At 39.9% G+C, this 20304-nt stretch overlaps 1 protein-coding gene across 2 annotated transcripts in view; it reads right to left on the bottom strand.

Moving 5' to 3' along the window:
* Positions 1–20304, bottom strand: part of CNTNAP2 (contactin associated protein 2) — a 2323962-nt gene that overhangs the window by 531726 nt on the left and 1771932 nt on the right. The gene's annotated exons all lie outside the window — the stretch shown is intronic.

Raw genomic sequence — 20304 nt, 5'->3', positions numbered from 1 at the left:
GCAACCTGGATGGGACTGAAGACTATTATTCTAAGTGAAGTAACTCAGGAACGGAAAACCAAATATTGTATATTCTCACTCATGAGTGGGAGCTAAGCTATGAGGATGCAAAGGCAGAAGAATGATACAAGGACTTTGGGGACTCAGGGTGAAAGGGTGGGAAGGGGTTGACGGATAAAAGACTACAAATTTGGTTCAGTGTATACTGCTTGGGTGATGGGCGCATCAAAATTTCACAAATCACCACTAAACAACTTACTCATGTAACCAAATACCACCTGTTACCCAAAAACCTACAGAAATAAATTTGTTTTTTAAAAAAAGCTTATAATTCTATACTTCAAAAGGTTCTTTTAGGCTTAGACAAGTTTTCAAAAGTGTATATCACAATTTTACATGTATATAAATGTAAATATAAGCATAAAAAGGTAAATTTATGTCAATAATAGAAATATTTGATAAAAAAATATCAGTGGGAATGTTAAGCTTAAGATTTCTCATAGGAATATGTACCTCTCTCCTTGGAAGACAATTTTACATTCAAACTTCCATGATTTGGGAGCCTATTTAGTAAATTGGAAACCAAGTTGGGGTCAGTCCACAATGAAGGTGTATAGGCCATGAACTGATTCTACACCATACAATTCACTTCATGACTGGTCATGCTTTTTTGTGAACTAAGTCACGGAGATCATAGAATACTGGAGCTAAGCACTAACTGTCACTGTTTTTGAGTATGACCTCCTAATTTTATGGGTAAAGAAATTTAGGTCTAGAAGAGTTAAGTAGTTCTTTTAACCACACAGCAGATTAGCCCCCAACTCTCCTTTATCATTTGGCCTAATAGTCACTCATTCATTCATTCATTCATTCATGCAATCATCAAACATCCATTGGATTCCCACAATGTGCCAAACATTATAAGCAACTCAACAGAATGGAAGAAAAAGTTACAGATTGGAGAACAGTTCTATCAGTATTATGAACACAGAGGAGAGTGGGGGAGGCAAACGAGGTCATAAAGGAAGGTTTCCCAGAGGAGGCAAAATAGTTGAGCTGCATCTTGAAGGTCAAGTATGCATTACACAGATCATTAAGGACGTAAGAGAGGTAAGGCCTCCTAGGCAAAGGGAGCAGAATGTAAAAAGACAGAAAGGTAAACTTCTATTTGGAAAATATATGTAGGAGTATATTCATAAGTAGTAGAATTGGGCTGGAGAGATGTGCTGAGAGGAGCAGTAGTAGATAGTAAGAGATAGATGGACAGCAGATGAGGGCCACATTGCAAAATATCTTTGTCCAAGTAAGAAGTTATTTTTCATTGGTTGATCCTTTCTTTTCAATGTTTATCTCCCCCCAATTTAAGAAGTTTGAACTTTATCCTGAAAATAATGGGAAACTAGTACAGGATTTTAAGCAGGGAAATAGCATGATTAAATCTGTGTTTCGAAAGATCAACAGGAAGATGAAAGATTTCTGCAAAATGGAGGCAGGGAGGCTAGATGTGATGCTCCTATGTTAATAAAAAAATAATAAAATAGTAGTAGAAATGGAGAAGAAGAGAAAACACACACAAAGAAGGTTCAGGAATTATAGCTGACTGGGACTGTTGGGATTTAGGTAGAAGAGAAGATGGGCAGGCAGTGCTGTGGATTAATCCAGGCTTCTGGTTTGTGTGAATGGGGATGGTACTATGCTTCGTGAAGGTAGGGCACAGGGAAGGAAGATCATCATGACAGGTCTAGGGAATGTTGAAGAAAAGATAATGGGTCCGCTGCACAAAATGTGCAAATTGACTGTAAAAGTCTGGTTCTCAGGAGCATTTTCTGAGCTGAAAATATGTTTTAGAAACTATCAGGGCAAACCAGAACATATTGGAAGTGGGAGAAATGCTGCTGGAATCTTTTAGATTACAACATCATTTCAAAAACAGAATGATTTCATAGCTGGCCACAGTGGCAGGTGCCTCTAGTCCCAGTTACTTGGGAGGCTGAGGCAGGAGAATTGCTTGAACCTGGGAGGTGCAGGTTGCAGTGAGCCAAGATTGCACCACTGTACCCTAGCTTGGGAGACAGAGCGAGACTCTGTCTCAAAACAAAACAAAACAAAACAAAACAAACAAACAAAAAACCCACCAAAACCCGAGAATGATTTCACACTGCTATAAAGAATGATCCAAGACTGGGTCTTTAACAATTTATAAAGAAAAGAGGTTTGACTGACTCACAATTTTGTGTGGCTTAGGAGGCCTCAGAAAACTTACAATCATGGCAGATGGAGAAGGGTAAGCAAGGCATGTCTTCTCATGGGGGCAGGAGAGAGAGAAAGCAAGAAGGCGGAAGTGCCAGGCAATTATCAAACAACCAGATCTTGTGAGAACTTCCTCACTATCACGAGAACAGCACGGGGGAATCACCCCCATGATCCAGTCACCTCCCACCAAGTCCCCCCTTGACACATGGAGTTACAATTCAGATTACAATTCAATATGAGATTTGGGTGGGGACACAGCCAAACCATATCAGAGATGGAGATGACCATAGCGGAGTACAAGAACGAAGGCAGCCAGGGCGGTGGGAGAACCACAGAGGAGGATTTCCTGAAGAGCAGAGGGGCCAGCATCATCAGATTTCATAGTGAAGTCTATTAAGATGAGGAGCTAAGAGTTTTCTTTTAATTTGACAGCTGGAAGGTCACTAGAGATTTTGATGAAAGGAGTTTCTGGTGAATGGCGGGAAGAAAAGCCTAGACGTGGTAGGCAGAGGAAAGAATGGAAGCAGAGAGCAGGAAGACCCTGACAACGGATGACTCTTTCTTTTTTTTTTTTAGATGGAGTCTGGCTCTGTCGTGCAGGCTGGAGTGCAGTGGCATGATCTCAGCTCACTGTAACTGCTGCCTCCCAGTTTCAAAGGATTCTCCTGCCTCAGCCTCCCAAGTAGCTGGGATTACAGGCATACACCACCACGCCCAGCTAATTTTTGTATTTTTAGTGGAGATAGGGTTTTACCATGTTGGCCAGGCTGGTCCCGAACTCCTGACCTCAGGTGATCCACCCGCCTTGGCCTCTCAAAGTGCTAAGATTACAGGTGGGAGCCAACCCGTCTGACTGGATGACTCTTTCTTATTCTTAATTTGACTTTAGCATATGAGAATGCACTTAATGCTAAATCCACTCTCTTGACAACTTTTAAAGTGTCCAATGTAGCGTTAACGATACGGTGTTGTACGGCTGATTTCTAGAACTTAGTACTTTTATTGTTTAACTGAAGCTTTTACGCCCACTGATTAGCAACTGCCTACTTCCCCCTCTTCCCAGCCCCTGGTGACCTCTTTGTTTCTACGATTTGACTACTTTATATTTTATTTATTTTTTACGACAGGGTCTCACTCTGTCACCCAGGCTGGAGTGCAGTGGAGCAATCATAACTTACTGCAGTCATGACCTCCTTGGCTCAAGCCATCCTCCCACCTCAGCCTCCTGAGTAGCTGGAACTACAGGCACATGCCACCACACTTGGCTAATTTTTGTATTTTTTGCAGAGAAAGGGTTTTGCCATGTTGCCTAGGCTGGTTTCGAACTTTTGGGCTCAAGTGATTCACCTGCCTCTGCCTCTCAAAGTGCTGGGATGACAGGACTGAGTGACCACATTCAGCCGGATTTGACCACTTTAGATACCTCATATAAGCAGAGTCATATAGTATTTGTGTATACACACAATGGAATATTATTCAGACTTAAAAGAGGACATTTTGCAATATGTGACAACATGGATGAACCTTGAGAACATTATGCTAAGAGAACAGAGGATCCTTGTCAGAAGCTGGGGAATGAGTGGAATCTAACAGAGGTAGTGTTAGCCAGTAAGCCAAAATAGCTAGTCAATTAAAACCTCTGGGGCTGGACGTGGTGGCTTACACCTGTAATCCCAGCACTTTGGGAGGCTGAGGTAGGCAGATCACAAGATCAAGAGTTCAAGATCAGCCTGGCCAGGATGGTGAAACCCTGTCTTTACTAAAACTACAAAAATTAGCCAGGCTCAGTGGCAGGTGCCCGTAATCCCAGCTACTTTGGAGGCTGAGGCAGGAGAATCAATAGAACCTGCGTGGCAGAGGTTGCAGTGGGCTGAGATTATGCCATTGCACTCCAACCTGATAGAGTGAGACATTGTCTCAAAAAAAAAAAAAAAAAAAACTGGGTATATGAGTTAAAATTCCATGGTAATAACTCATCCACCCTCTTGGGATGTTAAGTGTACACTTGTTTCCGTATGAGTGCTCAGAAATTAAGGTGAGGAAAATCATAAAGTTACCGCGTGAACAGTTACAATATCTAAACAAACAATACAAAAAGTAGGGACTGTACTGGAATTATGCAAAAAAATACTGTGGTACTTTCTCAGATATTCCAATAGTTTTCCTCAAGACTAATTTTGTTAACAGGTGGGCAATGTAAAGTTGAGAATGTACAAGGACTGGAGTCCCGGATGAATGTAATGAATAAGCAAGGCCTCTGAATTTGGAAATTAGTTAGTTATTCAGGTATTCTCCCCTCCAAACAAATTTCTTGATTTTTCTGTGTGTTGACTTAATTTAGAACTTATTATTTTCCCTTGGCATGACCATTTTTGGCACCCACATTTAAAAAAGTATATTTGACTTAATCTGGTAAACAGTCAAGAGGGAGAGCTCAGTACCCGGTTCCAAAGGGAGAAACATGCCCGCTTTCTGACACAGAGGTCCACCCTGAAGCTGTGTCTTCTGTCCACCTGTGCCTGGTCCCAGCATGCGGGGGCTGTGTGTGCTTTCTATGTTTAAGTCATTTGCTTCTCCTTTCTTTTTGCATCAGGGTAAGTGGTAAAGCATCCAGCTTCTCTGATGCTTCCCATGGCCAATAATAAACTTTTCTCCTTATGAATCTAGAGTTTCAAAAATAAGTGTTGAAAAATCCCATTTATGGAAACCACAGCATCTCAACCACTGAAAGAAAAGTTAAGGTCATTTGGCCCAAAAGCTACACTAGGTCTCGGCTGATTCCATCTCTGGCCATGTTATAGAGAGAGGACAAAGGTAGATGGTGCCATGTTGACCTCATGAAATGCCTTTGAGGCTGGGCAGGCCACAACCTGACCCTGAAAATGTAGAAACATTACCAAAACTGGTTATCATATTCATTTTTTGCATTGCATTTAAAAAGCTGACCTCATGCTAAATTCTCTCAAAGGAACTTTTGGTTAGTCTCACTGTTTTTGGAAACTAGAGGATACTAACACTCTTGGTGGAGGAGAGGAAACAAATCGGGCACCTGTAAAAGTGGAGTTAAAGGTTTGTCTAGCAGGTGACTCCTTTGTCCTGCCCATACCTCAAATAACCAATGAAAGATTATATATCTCAGAATCTCTGCCCAATTTATAATTGTTCCTGTGAGTGATCAGTAGAAACAATCTAACACTGTGTTATATTTTCATTGTAGACAGTAATAATTTGCATGAATCAGGGCAGATATGTGTGGCTCAGTATTCTTTGCAAAAATCAGAACATTGTCAGTAAAAGGAGAAGATAACAATCAGCTTCACCTTCAGAATGAGACTACGAGGAACATACTGTAGGGGAAAAGAGGAGAGACAGCTGGTTCCCACTGCACCTTTAGAGAGAGCTCAGAAGCCCAGGAAAGGAAGTTTCATTGTTGAATTGTTTGGGCAGTGGTGAAGCCACCTGTGCAAAATTATGACTGAGACAGTGAAAGAGATGTAACTTAATCGACTCCATCTTGCTTCTCACCTCCATGCTGTCCTTGTTCATTCCTGGGTGTAGGCTGAACTAACTTTGGGAGAAACTTGGTTTATAGTTTATAGTTTAAAACAAAGATGATAATAGCCCTTTCCCACAGCAGACCTCCTTCTTGCCTGGGGACTAGATTGCCTTTCTAGGACTAACATTAGCCACAAGATTAGAAATTATAGTTAAGTCATGCAGCTGGAGGCTACAAGATTCTGACCCTCCCTAAACTTCTCCTAAAATCAGTGCTTGAGATATTCTGCAGACCCTGCACTTGGTGGGTCAGCTGGCACCACCCAGATCAATAAACTGGCTCATCTGATCTTGTGCCTCCCATCCGGGAACTGACTCAGTGCAAGAAGACAGCTTCGACTCCCTGCGATTTCATTCCTGACAAATCAGCACTCCTGGCTCACTGGCTTCCCCCCGACCTGCCAAGTTGTCCTTAAAAACTCTGATCCCCAAATGCTTGGGGAGACTGATTTGAGTAATAATAAAACTCCGGTCTCCTGCACAGCTGGCTCTGCGTGAGTTACTCTTTCTCTATTGCAATTCCCCTGTCTTGATGAATCGACTCTGTCTAGGCGGCGGGCAAGGTGAACTCCTTGGGTGGTTACGGTGGGTGTTCCAGTAGAAGCCCTGAGCTATGCATGGGATCCAGGCTGTGCGCTAATCTCATATGGCAGACCCTCAGCTCACTGTAGAGAGGGACTCTCATTACACACCAGGATGGGACCTAAGGGGATGATCTGAAATATTTCCTCCCTGTTCAAAGAGTGCAGGTGCATGGAGGTGGCAAGCTAGTGACCTGGCAAGAGCAGCCTGGTTTCCCAGTTTCTTCTCCCATCCCTCACTCTTTCTCAAGTCACAATACTTCAGTCTTCATATAACGAATGCTCCCAGTGAGGTTGATGCAAAATTGATGTTGTTCTGTTCTTTTTCCTAGGAAAATAAGTTAAAACACAGCACAGAATGCTTAACTTAGCTCTTTCCACATCTACCGCAAAAGAATGCCAATAAGAAAAACATATTCCAGAGAGAAAGCAAATTGTAGACTTTGTTGTTAGCATTGGCTAATTTGGTTAAATCACTGTAACTAAAATAAATTATTAATTTGTTGTGTATTTTATATTCAGCAAGAGGAGAATGGTTCAATTTACTTTGAGCAAAGAATTCCCTTATTCCAGTGCTATGCTAATGAAATGCTACTTTTAGCTTTACAAATCATTACTTACCTGTTAATTGGCTTTGGGGAATAGCAGTTAAAGGCAATAAAAATGGAAAGCCTTTTTAAAAGACAAGGGCAAAAAGTGGTGGGGAAAGAAATAATTTAATTATCTATTTCCAAGAGTTCAAGAACTTCTCTAACCTCAGAATATGAAGATTGTAGTTAACTATATTAAGTAGATGTAGTCACTGCTACAAGATTAGGTAATGATGAATGGCATTCTAAGTTAACCAGAGCTAAATTATCAAAATAAGGCACATTGTATTAAAACAGCCAAATATGAATTGAATTAAATATAATCACCATACTGTTTGTACTCACTTCAGATCAAGTTTTATTATGGTGATGGGTTTATTAAGGTTTGGATGATTAAACTGGGAAAGGGAGAAAGAAAATAGGCTGGAAAGGAAAGGAGTTTTCCAAGACTTACTTAAAAAAAAACCAATAAGCTGGGCTCAGTGGCTCACGCCTGTAGTCCCAACAGTTTAGGAGGCCGAGGTGGGTGGATCACCTGAGGTCAGGGGTTCGAAATCAGCCTGGCCAACATGAGTAAACCCTGTCTCTACTAAAAATACAAAAATTAGCCTGCTGTGGTGGTGTGCACCTGTAATCCCAGCTACTCAGGAGGCTGATGAGGCAGGGGAATCACTTGAACCCAGGAGGTGGAGTTTGCAGTGAGCTGAGATTGTGCCACTACACTCCAGCATGGGCGACAGAGCAAGACTGTCTCAAAAAAATAAAATAAAATAAAATAAAATAAAGAAACTAATAGACTCCTGTTATTTATTTTCACCAATAACAAGAAGTTGTTTCAGAAGCACAAGGGCGAATGCTTGGGGACTGCTTGATGAAAATGAGGTGCGTAACTGTGATTTTCAAAATGTGTTCTTCGGAACTTCTGGGCTACACAAAGTAACTTAACAGGCTCCTTAAATAAATATGATCCTGGTGCCCTCTGAGATAAGACCCAGCACAGTCACTGGGACATTTAATTTGTTTCATTCCCACTGTTTCTATAGGATATTAAAAACAACACCACAAGGGTATATAATCTCCAAAATGAAAACGTAAAAGCATCTTTTTAGCTTGATGAAAACTAGTTTTATCATATGTATGATTACAACCTTATCTACAAATTCTGTTAAAGAGTCCCTGGGGGCTCTTCAGCTGAGGAAATAGAACAGGTACCCTTGCAGCAGAAACACGCTTTTCACTATTGTTCCCGGTGTCCCCTGCTGGCAGCTCATTGGCAGTCCTTCTCAGGCTCTGCTCTCTGGTAACATTTGGTTATTTGAAGGCCCTTGCAGTGCAGGATTTTTTCTAAGCGACTCATGCTCAGAAAAATCTCCTACTGCCTTCTCTCTTCCTTTCTTACCACTACCAAATCTTTTTTCTCCACTTTATAAGTAAATTTCAGCTGAGCACTCTGATCTGATTCCAAAATCCATATTAAGTTATGAATGGTGATGATACACTTACTAAGTATAGGCATCCTTAATTGGTGCAATTCTAGACCATTCAAAACATTCTTGCACCTGTGAGAAACTTTCCTTCCAGTGCAAATGTCCTAGATAACAAGAAAGGTAAAAGCTTTTATAATAATCTTCAGGATGGGATGGAGCAGAGAAGGAATTTGGAGGTGCTGTAGCCTCTATAGAGTCCTCCAAATCATCTGATAGCTGTAGTCTGGAAGATCAAGCAGGCCAGAAGTTTTTCTTCCCCAGTATGGATGTGTACGCTTCCAGGAATATAGGGGCTTAAAGCTAAAGCTGACCGGAACCCCCGCCCCAGGGACTGGAAATGGAAACAGGCTGCTAGTCCTAAAGTTCTCTGGCTTAAATACAGACAGCTTTCTCTTCTTTTACGTGTGGAAAATCAATCACTTCCAAGATCTGGGCCATGGTAGCTGAAGTCTCAGGATCCTTACAGGAGGGTGAAGTGGGGGAGGTGAAGCCGTGGAGTAATAACTTCTGATTTTTTTGTTTTTCACCCACTGGTGGGAGGTAAGTATAGGGAAGGGTTTTCAACTTCCCTATGATTCCCCTAAGATCTTGTAAACAATATAGATCCCCTGTCCTGTAGAATAAGAATCTCAGAAGAAGAGTTTGAGACTCAGTGTCCCTGTGATCCTTATCATCAGACCAGTCTGCCATATACTGACCTGGGAAAAAGACAGTGGCAGGTGGAGTTCACTGGACACTTGGGAACATCTATAAAGAAACAAAGAGGCCCCGATGACTGGGTGCCATTGGGATACCAATCCAGGACCTTGTTTTCTTGGTAAGCTACAAAGGGGTGATAATGGTGTTACTACAGTAACATCTCAATTTAATTCCCAATTATTTTTTTCTGAATAATACAGTCCTTTTAATACTTTTTTTCTCAGTTTTATAACCATGGTCTTGAGTCAAAAATTCCTGTCTTTTACTATTTAAATTAAGAACTTTAAAAATAAAATAAAAACTCATGTATTGGCATTCTCATAGATACAAAAGTCTATCATCTCAACTTACCTATGATTTCAGCTTATTAAACAAGATAGCAATATTCTGTTTTGTTTCCTAACTATCCAATTCTACTTTGTTCTATGTTAATATATAAGCCAAACAAAGAATGAGTCGAGATAAAATCCTGTGGATTCCATACTGCAGATGGTGATGTGAGTTTGGGAAAACCTGGTAATTCTGAAGTTCTAATGTAAACATTCAGTTTGGTAGTTAGAGATGAGCGTTTTATCTTTCTGTGATTGAGTGTCACTAAACTCATCTGATTAGGGGTGAATAGAAATAAATGCAGTTCATTAGCTTCAGGTTGTATCTTTTAGAATTACATCGGATTTTGCTGCATTTTATCGATTTGAATAGGGACCAAATTTAGAAATGCAGAATTGAAGTTCAGATCAAAATGGACCTGAACTGAAATGGTAATTAATTAAAAATTAATTGTATTGCATAATATTTAAATTTATTTTACTGAATTGGACTTACTAGATTTCAATCAAGGACCGATTCCACTGAGCAGAATTTGATGTAGTAGAATCAAATCACTTTAAGTCTTATTCAAATGAATTAGATTTTATTAATTTGAATGGAATTTAAGTGACAGATCATATGGGAGTTTGTAATTCTGAGCAGTATTAAAGAATAGGCCAATTCACTCTAAGTTAACTTGGTTCTGGCTTGTCTTGTGGTCACTGGCACTGCAGGACCCTTCAGTAATCCTGGCTCATTCCTTTACACCGTGGTCTCCAGAAACAAGTGTGATTAATATCAAAGTGATGGAATGGAAACATATGCTGTTTGTTTCTTTGATTCTTTTTGTTTCTCTTATTCTTTTAACAATAGTTGTTCCTTTCCAACATCTATCTGTTTATTAAATATATCTTCTTTCCTGTCCTAATGCAGTGGATATGATCCATTTAGTTCAATGTTAAACTAAGTTGGTGATGAGGGTCTTTACGTGCTTCCTGATTTTAAAGAAAATGCTTTTATGTGTAACCACTGAGTTGTGATGCTGCTATCACCTGTTAATAATAGTTCATTTTTATGTTTAAGGAAGTTATTTGTCATTTATCATTTGTTAGGATTTTTTTTGCATGAATCAATACTGAATTTTATTCAATCCTTTGTCTGCTCTTATTAAAATAAGTTTTTTCTCCTTTTAGTGTTTAGAGATTTTTTCTAATAATAGTACTTTTAAAAAAATCAACTTTGTTGTGATAAATCATCATTCATATATATGGTTGGGTTCGCTTTGCTATTTTGTTTAGGATTTTTGCCACTGTATTCATGAATGACTTTGGCCTATAATTTCCCTTTGTTGTACTATCATTATGTTTTTGGTATCAAGTTAATACTGGACTCAAAGAATGGTAGGGGGGCTATGTTGGGATTATTTGGTAAACTGTCTGAGGCTCATATAATTTAGTATCTTTCATTATAAGATTATTCTTATATCCATTTCTATAAGTTTATATTCTAATTTATGTTATATTCCAGGTAGATGTTTTTTTTTTTTTTTAATGAATTTGCCCATTGCATTTAAATATTTAAATATATTGGGAAATAGTTGTGTTTATATCCTTTCATTTCTAATATATTTTCCTGCTATTTTCTGACCAGTCTAGCCAGAAGTTTATTGATTTTGTTAGTCTCTTCAAAAAATCAATTTGTTGGCCAGGCGTGGTGGCTCATGCCTGTAATCCCAGCACTTTGGGAGGCTGAGGCGGGCAAATCACGAGGTCAGGAGTTCAAGACCAGCCTGTCCAATATGGTGAAACCCCGTCTCTACTAAAAATACAAAAAAAATTAGCCGGGCATGGTGGTGCACGCCTGCAATCCCAGCTACTTGGGAGACCGAGGAAGGAGAATCACTTGAACCGAGGAGGCAGAGGTTGCAGTGAGCCGAGATCTCACCACTGTGCTCCAGCCTGGGCGACAGAGTGAGACTCTGTCTCAAAAAAAAAATCTATTTGTTGATTTTTACCTACTGTATGGTTGATTTTCTTGTTCATTTATTCCTGCTTTTACATTCATTTCATTTGTTCCACTTTCTTTGGATATATCCTAGAATCCTTTAGTCTATTCTTTTTTTAAAAAATAGTTTTTAATTGATCAATAAAAATTGTATACATTTAACACATACAACATGATGTTTTGAAATATGTATACACTGTGAAATGGCTCAGTGGAGCTAATGAACATATGCATTGCCTCACATATCATTTTTTGTATACTCTCAGCAATATCCAAAATGCAATGCACTGTTATTAACTATAATTATCAGGTTGTACAATGTGGTTTTTTCTGGGTGGCATATTCAAGGTCAATGGTTATTTTCTCACAATAGTTTGAAAATATTCTAATGTCTTCAGGGTTCCATCGTCAAGAAGTCAATGGTCAGTTTAATTTCAATCTTTTGTAAATAATCTGTAATTTCTGTCTAGCTGGGGATTTCTTTCATTCTGGCTCACATCCACTATGACGCCTTTATCTGAATCTTAATTTGCATGTTTTTTTGGTTCTGGTCAATTTTTAGCCATCATTCACCAAAATAAGGCCTCACCACTCTTATCTCTTCTTTCACAACTCCAATTAGAGATGTATTGATTGGTCCTGATCTAATCTCCTTGCTCTTAATATTTTATTTTTCACATTTGACAACTCTGTCTCACTGGGCAGATTTCTGGGAAATTTCTTCAGAATCTATCTTTAATTTCAGTATTCTTACTTCAGCTGGGTAGAAACTGCTATTTATCTCTAACATTACGCTTTTAATTTTATCTATTATGTTTTTATTCCTATAATGTTTATTTGGTTCTTTTTCAAATGTTACCCATTATTTTTGATAGTATATCCAATTCTCTCTTTAAAAATTTTTTTCGATCCAATAATTTAAATACCTGAAGATTCTGTAGGACTGAAAATGCTATTAGTTATCTCTATTGATTCACAATTACGGTATCTTGTTTCCCCATACATTTGGTGATTATTTTTTCTTTTGAGAGCATGTTTCTTGGAAATATGTCTGTGAGAATCCTGTGAGGTTCAGTTGAATGTATGTCTCTCTCAGATCATCTGCATTTGCTTTTCTCAGATACATGGAGACACTACCAATCTGGGACCTCTTTAAAATATATTTTCAGCCTGAGTTTTTTCCAACCATTCAAATGCTGTGAAGTTAGGCTGTAAACATGCATCAGAACTGGCTTTCTATTACATAGCTTCAAGGAATAATTTCTTCTTTTTACTCTGAGCTAAAGTTCAGATAATCAAAATTTTTACATTATCTTCTTTTATAGAGTGGATTTTTCCATTTTTAGTTTTGTTTTCCATTGAGAGTCTAACCCCCTGGATTTTGTTTTCCATAAAGGGATATTTGATATAATTTATTACTTGGCATGGACCCTTCTTTCCCATACAGCCACTGAAAGAAAAGCTGCAGGTTGCATGGAACTGACAGGAGCCTTTAGGTCAGTTTCTGGCTTTGGCATTCATTTACAACCTTGGTTCATGATTTTTCTTCATTTTAGGCCTCAAGGATCTTCCTCACTTTCTTGCATGCTCAATCATACATTTAAAAGGATTTTAAAAATTATTTTTATTTTTAGTTTTTTTTTTTTTTTTTTTTTTTTTTTGAGACGGAGTCTCGCTCTGTCGTCCAGGCTGGAGTGCAGTGGCGCAATCTCGGCTCACTGCAAGCTCCGCCTCCTGGGTTCACGCCATTCTCCTGCCTCAGCCTCTCCGAGTAGCTGGGACTACAGGCGCCCGCCACCACGCCCGGCTAATTTTTTTTTGTATTTTTAGTAGAGACGGGGTTTCACCGTGGTCTCGATCTCCTGACCTCGTGATCCGCCCGCCTCGGCCTCCCAAAGTGCTGGGATTACAAGCGTGAGCCACCGCGCCCGGCCATTTTTGAGACAAAGTCTCGCTCTTGTCCCTCAGGCTGAAGTGCAACAGCACGACCTTGGCTCACTACAACCTCCACCTCCCGGGTTCAAGCAATTCTCCTGCCTCAGCCTCCTGAGTAGCTGGGATAACAGGCGCCTGCCAGCACGTCTGGCTAATTTTTGTATTTTTAGTGGAGGTGGGGTTTCACCATATTGGCCAAGCTGGTCTCGCACTCCTGACCACAGGTGATCCACTCAACTCAGCCTCCCAAAGTGCTGGGATTAGAGGCGTGAGCCACCACGCCTGGCCTTATGCATTTTAAAAATGTTTATGGGGGAGCACTTTTGTTGTATCTATTTGGCCTTAATCATAAAGTCTGCTAACTGTGGGTTTTAGAGCAAGGGAGAGGCATGGTCAAGGTGATGTTTTATTATACAATGTGACATAAGAGAAAGGCGACTGTAAATAGAGGAACTATTCTACAAATTAGATGATAAAGACTTGGAGTATCATGGATATGACATTCTGCCTAACAGAGAGAGGCAAAACATACTATAAAAGGACATTAGTAGGATGTGGTGACCTGATGGATCAGCTAGTGGTTAAGTGCTTGGATTTATGATTACGCAAATCTGAACCTTTTGAAAGAAATGTCAATAGGAGAGTGTCAATTTTGGGGGAAACGAACACTTTTTCAGTTTAATTTTATAGAAGGTGAATTTGATGTGCCAGTGGGTCTCAACTGGGGCTGGCACTACCTCCTCAGGTATGATTCAGAAGCATGTGTAAGGTGCCACTGATAGGCAGTGACTCAGGTCCCATGAATGCTGAATGTCTTACAATGTGTTAGACAGTTCTGCACAATAAATGTCACACCCTAAATGCCAGTAGCACCCTGTGAGAAGCCCTCTGACATGGCAACTTGGAAATGAGCATGTACAAGAGATGGGACTTATGACTTCAAGAGAGAGAGATTAGAGCCAAATCCTTTTTTTTTTTTTTGAGATGGAGTTTCCCTCTTGTTGCCCAGGCTGGAGTGCAGTGGCATGATCTCGGCTCACTGCAACCTCTGCCTCCCGGGTTCAAGTGATTCTCCTGCCTCAGCCTCCCGAATAGCTGGGATTACCAGTACCTGCCACCACACCTGGATAATTTTTTTTGTATTTTTAGTACAGACGGGGTTTCACCATGTTGGCCAGGCTGCTTTTGAACGCCTGGCCTCAAGCAATCCACCCGTCTTGGCCTCCCAAAGTGCTAGGATTACAGGCGTGAGCCACTGCGCCCAGCCAGAACCACATCTTTAAATCTGTGAGTCATCCACAGTGACAACTGACGACTGAGCATGGGACAGTCTGTGGAATGGGGCACATGGCCAGCTAAGGCTCCGCCTCTTAAGGTGCTGCAACACAAGAGAGGAAGAAAGAATTTAGGAAAGCAGCTACAAAATGGAAAGGGTCCAGGCAACGTGATTTGAAGAATGTTACTTCTCTGAAATCTGCTTTCATTCTCATTCCCCATGGCCATTTGTATTCGTTCCCTATTTGTGTTAAGCCACAATTTATGCAGCACTTAGTTATTGCATTCATTCCTTTGATTCATCTATTGTGTTGCAGTTACTTTATATGCTCATCTCCCCTACAAACTGGGAGTTCCATCTGGACACTGATTCCATACTCCAGCTTCTAGCAGGTAAATGAGTGGTGAGTGTTTCACAAAGGTAAATGTTCCAGTGTTCCAAGGGTAAAACTTGGCCAACATCATCGGATTTGAGGATTAGAATCATCTGAGTGGCAGACTCATGTTTCAGGTGATCAAGCTTTAACAGGTTAAGGTGATGTAAGGAAGCAAACGTGAATGATCAAAACAGAAAAGCCTTCTGAACATAAAGAGGGAGAGACAGACCCGCCGAAGGGTGTTAAAGGAGAAAGTGTGGCTTCTGCAAGGTGGGGTGGGGCGGGGCGGCGGCGGGTGGGGTTCTGAATGTATCTGTAGTCAAAAGTGAAAGAAATTGACAAAGGAAAGATCAAAGCTCTGATGATTGGACCAATACTGATCAATAACTACAATCACTATTATGATGTTTACTACTTCTTCCCAACATGCTGGGGCCTGAACCAACCCCACGTAAACATTGCCTTGGAGAACATCTCAAGCTGAGTTTGGTTTCTTAACCCAATCTGATGAAGACACGACCAGGAGACTCCAGAAAAGGACAAAAGGGACAAATAAGTCCTAATATTGAGACTTTCTGAGCTGGCCTCTTCTTTTCTACTATTTAGCACATTAAGAAAGAAAGTAAAACGTATGATATTAAAATACTTAGCCTTGACCTTTAACCCTATTAGGTCAGTGCAAAAGTGATTGTGGTTTTTACCATTGAAAGTAACATCAAAAACTGCAATGACTTTTGCACCAACCCAATCCTTATTGCTCTCCAGACAGTCCTGTGTTACTTACTCTCTGAAAAATGCATCCATTCTTCAACAGCAGAGCAAGACGCTGCTTATGCAGCTCAAAACCTGAGGTCTCATATCAAGCCTGCTGTTCAGTGGGGGCACAGATCCTTTTTTGTTTATAACACATCAAACTGGCAGAGTCACACATTATTCATCCATTACCCGGTCTTCCTCCCAGGAAACTAAGATGCTAAAGCCTTTCTCGATGGCACAAGCAGTTAATAAAAGTGACACAAATTCAAAGTCCTCCAATCTCACAGAAGAGCAGTAAGATGACAGAAAATTCAATAACAATAAATAAGTGGCAGATATTTCAAGTGGGTAAAAGGGACACATTTAAACAGTGAAATCACTAAAATTTGCCCTTATTCTTTTTTTCCTGACAACAACACGATTGGACACCAAAACACAGAATACATTTTTCCCTGTATGTATTTAACTAAAACTTGTTTGATTAGCCTTTTGATTAACCTGCTGGTATTAAATGCGATTCTTCAAAGCTCTTCACATTATGTCAATTAGACTTTTTTTTTTTTCTGGTGAGGCAAATGATTTCAGTTTGATTGTAATGAATGTGACAAATTACTCAATATTCAGATATGTTTTTGGTTATTGCTGCTTTGCAACTCTGGATGAATAATTTAAGATGCCTATTAGGAAGCAACTCTCAAAACATCAAACCCACCTGCCTCTCTGATTTCAACTGTTAATCTTTATAACCTGCCTGGATGCATCGCCCCATTTTCTGTGAAGAATGAATTCCTTATGTATCACTGACCTCTTTCATTGTTCAAGGCTTTTGCTCACGCTGTTCCAGCCGGTCTGCCATCTTGCTGCTCCTTAAACACCCAAGCACATTCCCACTTTAGGGCTAGGCAGGGGCTATTTTTGCCACCTGAAATTCTCTTTCCTTAACATCCTCAAGGACCTTTCATCCTCCTTCCTTAGATATTCTTCAAATGCCATTTTGTTAGGCTGGCTTTCTCTTAATAACCTCCAAAGAGCATCTTTCCTTCACTCCATAACCCTTATCCTACTTTATTTATCTATTTGCATTTATCTACCTCTAATATTAGATACTGTATTGTTTATTGTTTATTTTGTCCCCTCCCACTAGAGTTTATGATCCAGTAAAGTTGAGCTGTTGTTTTGGTTTCTGATAAATAGCACCTGTCCATAGTTAGGCGGCTAATAAATATTTTTCAGATACACGAATCCAAGTCATTATTCTATTTCTTTTTTCATATCTAAACACATTTTTAAAAAAAGAAAAAAGAGAAAATAAATTTTAAAAATCATGCACGCATTTTGAATTCTGATGTTTCGGTATATTTTTTCCTTTCTTTATGCCTCAGTCTGTCAGTTGAAATTTGATTTCACCTGAGGCAACTTTATCACACCTAATCAGTTTCTCCTGGTGTCAGTTGATTAGGAATAGCTGCAATTTTTCTATGTAAAATGTACAGCAATTATGCCACTTATATAACCATCTCTGAACATGCATTTGCAGAATCTGTATTGGTGTTCATAATTGGGCTTATCTTTCAAACAGCCATCATCCATAAGCGATAATCTTATTTGTATTCCTTGTGTCGTAACTTGATATCACATCCCTATTCTTTTCTTAGCAGCATTAAAATCAAATTTTAATTACTCTGAATCTAGCTTTTCAGGAAGCTCAATAATCTACTTGTGTCTTACACTGACTTAAAAAAAAGAGTAAACCAGGGACTTGTTTTGACAGTTTACTCTTAAGATCTGGTAGTGCAGGTTGATTTGGGAGAACAGGAGTCGGGGCTGACTCCAGTCTGCAGTCAGCTCACGAGGTTGGCTGAAACTAATTGGCCTGCAGAGAAGAAGAGCCCATTTTCTAACTAGCACCAGGCTTTCTATATTCTGGGAGACCCTGGTGTAGCCAGCACTCAATGACAATTCAGTACAATTTTCTACACCTACCCTATCTGTCATGCTGTACAGTTATATCAGTGTTCAGAATCGTGACCCGAGGAAAGACAGTTTTACTGAAGCAAGAAATTTAAAAATTGTATGTAGCTGATTACATTTACAAAAGCAGGCAAATCTTAAACAAATAAACACACATACACACAAACAAAATATTTCTGTATATATTTGCCAAAACAAATTGTTTTTCTATTACACTTTTTATTCACAAGAAAATTCACTTACGAGGATTTCTGGGTTCTATGCGCTTTCATTTCTGGGAAATCCACTTATTGGATTTCCTGGGTTCTGTCCTCTCTGTCTTCTTTAGGTTTAGGGTAATGCTTAATAAAAGCTGATATCTTGACAGATTCTTGGGAGACTATAGAGGTACATGGCATAACCCACAAAAAGGGAGTAAAGCAGGGATTCTGTTAAAGCCTGGCTCATAGTCACAGGCTTTACAAAGACAAGACTCAGAAGCCTGCCTTCCTCCACTCCGGTCCCACTAGGTCGGCAGTTATATCTCCAGCATGGCATAAATCCTACAGATCTGCGAGGGGAATGTTGACAGCCTAGAGGCTCACAAAGTAACTCTTCTCTCTATCTGTGGACAGAGGCAGGGGGCTGAGCACCACCTCACCTGAAGCAGCTGATTCAGATGTCCACTATTGATAGTGGAGCCCAGATAATTCTGTCCCTCCCCAAGGATATTACAGATCCTGCATATTCCAGCCAGTGAAAGAGTGGCTGTGAAATAGAGATCAGTGAGTGAGGTGATCACTGAAATTGGAGGCAGGAGATCTGGATTCTATTCCACCTCCATTATGATCATAACGTTCCATTTCTTTCTCAGGCTCTTTCCTGCTGTCTAACATGGGGCATGGACTTTGATGATCTCTGTTTCTGGCTTTATTACTTCATGATTCTATGATTTTTTTCTGATTATGTTTTCAGAAGTGACCTAATTGGATTATATTGCCACATGTCTATTTTCTTTACATTTCATATATTGTAACAATAGTATTCACACCTCTTCTCACTAACAGAAATATTCTTCTCATTTCTTCATCAAGTTTGCCACTGTTTTTTCTTTTCTTGGTGGGGATGAGGGGTGGATGAAGTCTCATTCTGTCGTCCAGGCTGGAGTGCAGTGGCGTGATCTTGGCTCACTGCAACCTCCGCCTCCCAGGTTCAAGCGATTCTCCTACCTCAGCCTTCTGAGTAGCTGAGACTACAGGTGCCCACCACCAGGCCTGGCTAATTTTTGCATTTTTAATAGAGACGGGGTTTCACCATTGTTGGCCAGGCTGGTCTCAAACTCATGACCTCAAGTGATCTGCCAGCATCGGCCACCCAAAGTGCTGGGATTACAGGCGTGAGCCACCGTGCTGGCCTGATTTTTCTTTATATATAGATACAAACATTGTTCTCCTATTCTTACTATTCTATTCTTCCTAGCAAAGAGAGGTGCATTTTCTTACAAACATTTATAAAACCTTGTCCTGCTTATTGGAGCCTTGGTCACACTGCCTATTTCCTGTGTAAATGTCAGCTTCTTTCTAGACCAATGACCACTCAGAGGGTGGAAGCCATCTCACTTTATCTTTGCAGCTACAAAGGTTCATAACAATAACTCAGTATATATTCTTTGCAGCTACCAGGATTCATAATAATTCAGTATATATTAACTGACTTCATGAATTCAGTCCAATGACTACCATACACACCTTTGGTAATGCTAATGCCACAAAAGTCTAGTCCCACTCTCTCTCTCCCTCCTGTGAACTCCAGTTCCATATTCTTAACAATTTAATAGATTTCTGCATTTGGTGGTGTTACATATACTCAATTCCAGTGGTTTCACTCTTTGGCCTTTCAACAAGACACATGTATCTATTTGTGTCTATGCTCTCAGGAACTTCCTGTTCATTCTTCAGCAACTGATCTCGTTTTTAAATTCATAGAAAAATAAAGGATATCAGAGAGAAATCCCTCAGCGTTCTGTCTGTAGGAATACCATCTTCTCCTGTCTCTTACAGCAGTTTTTCCTCCTACCTCTGGCCACTCCCTGGTCTTATGGTAGGGTTCTACCCTTTCTCCATCTTCTCAGGAGATGTACATTATTATTTATTCTTTATTTCTCTTAGGATTTGTCCCACTGGCATCTAAGACTGATAATCTATCTTACTTGGAAACATACACACACATGCACGCGCACACACACACACACACACACACACCTCAACTCCAATCATCACATGAAAATGGTCTCCGTTAAGGTCTAATCCTCCTTCCATTTCATTATATCCAATAGATCTTTGCATTTTTTATTTTACCAGACCTCTCAGCAGCATTTGATGCTCAATACTGTCCCTGTCATTCCTTTGTCTTGGAACAGTCTTTACACTTAACCTATGTCCCGAGAGCTGGTCCTGATTTCTCCTACTTCTCTGGTTGCTATTTCTGTTAGTCTTAACTTTTTTTTTTTTACTCAAACAATGAAAAAGTTGGC

This window comes from Symphalangus syndactylus, chromosome 6, assembly GCF_028878055.3.
Source record: "Symphalangus syndactylus isolate Jambi chromosome 6, NHGRI_mSymSyn1-v2.1_pri, whole genome shotgun sequence".
Taxonomy (NCBI): domain Eukaryota; kingdom Metazoa; phylum Chordata; class Mammalia; order Primates; family Hylobatidae; genus Symphalangus; species Symphalangus syndactylus.
The sequence above is the reverse complement of the archived record's forward strand: the minus strand, read 5'-3'. Positions and strand labels throughout refer to the sequence as shown.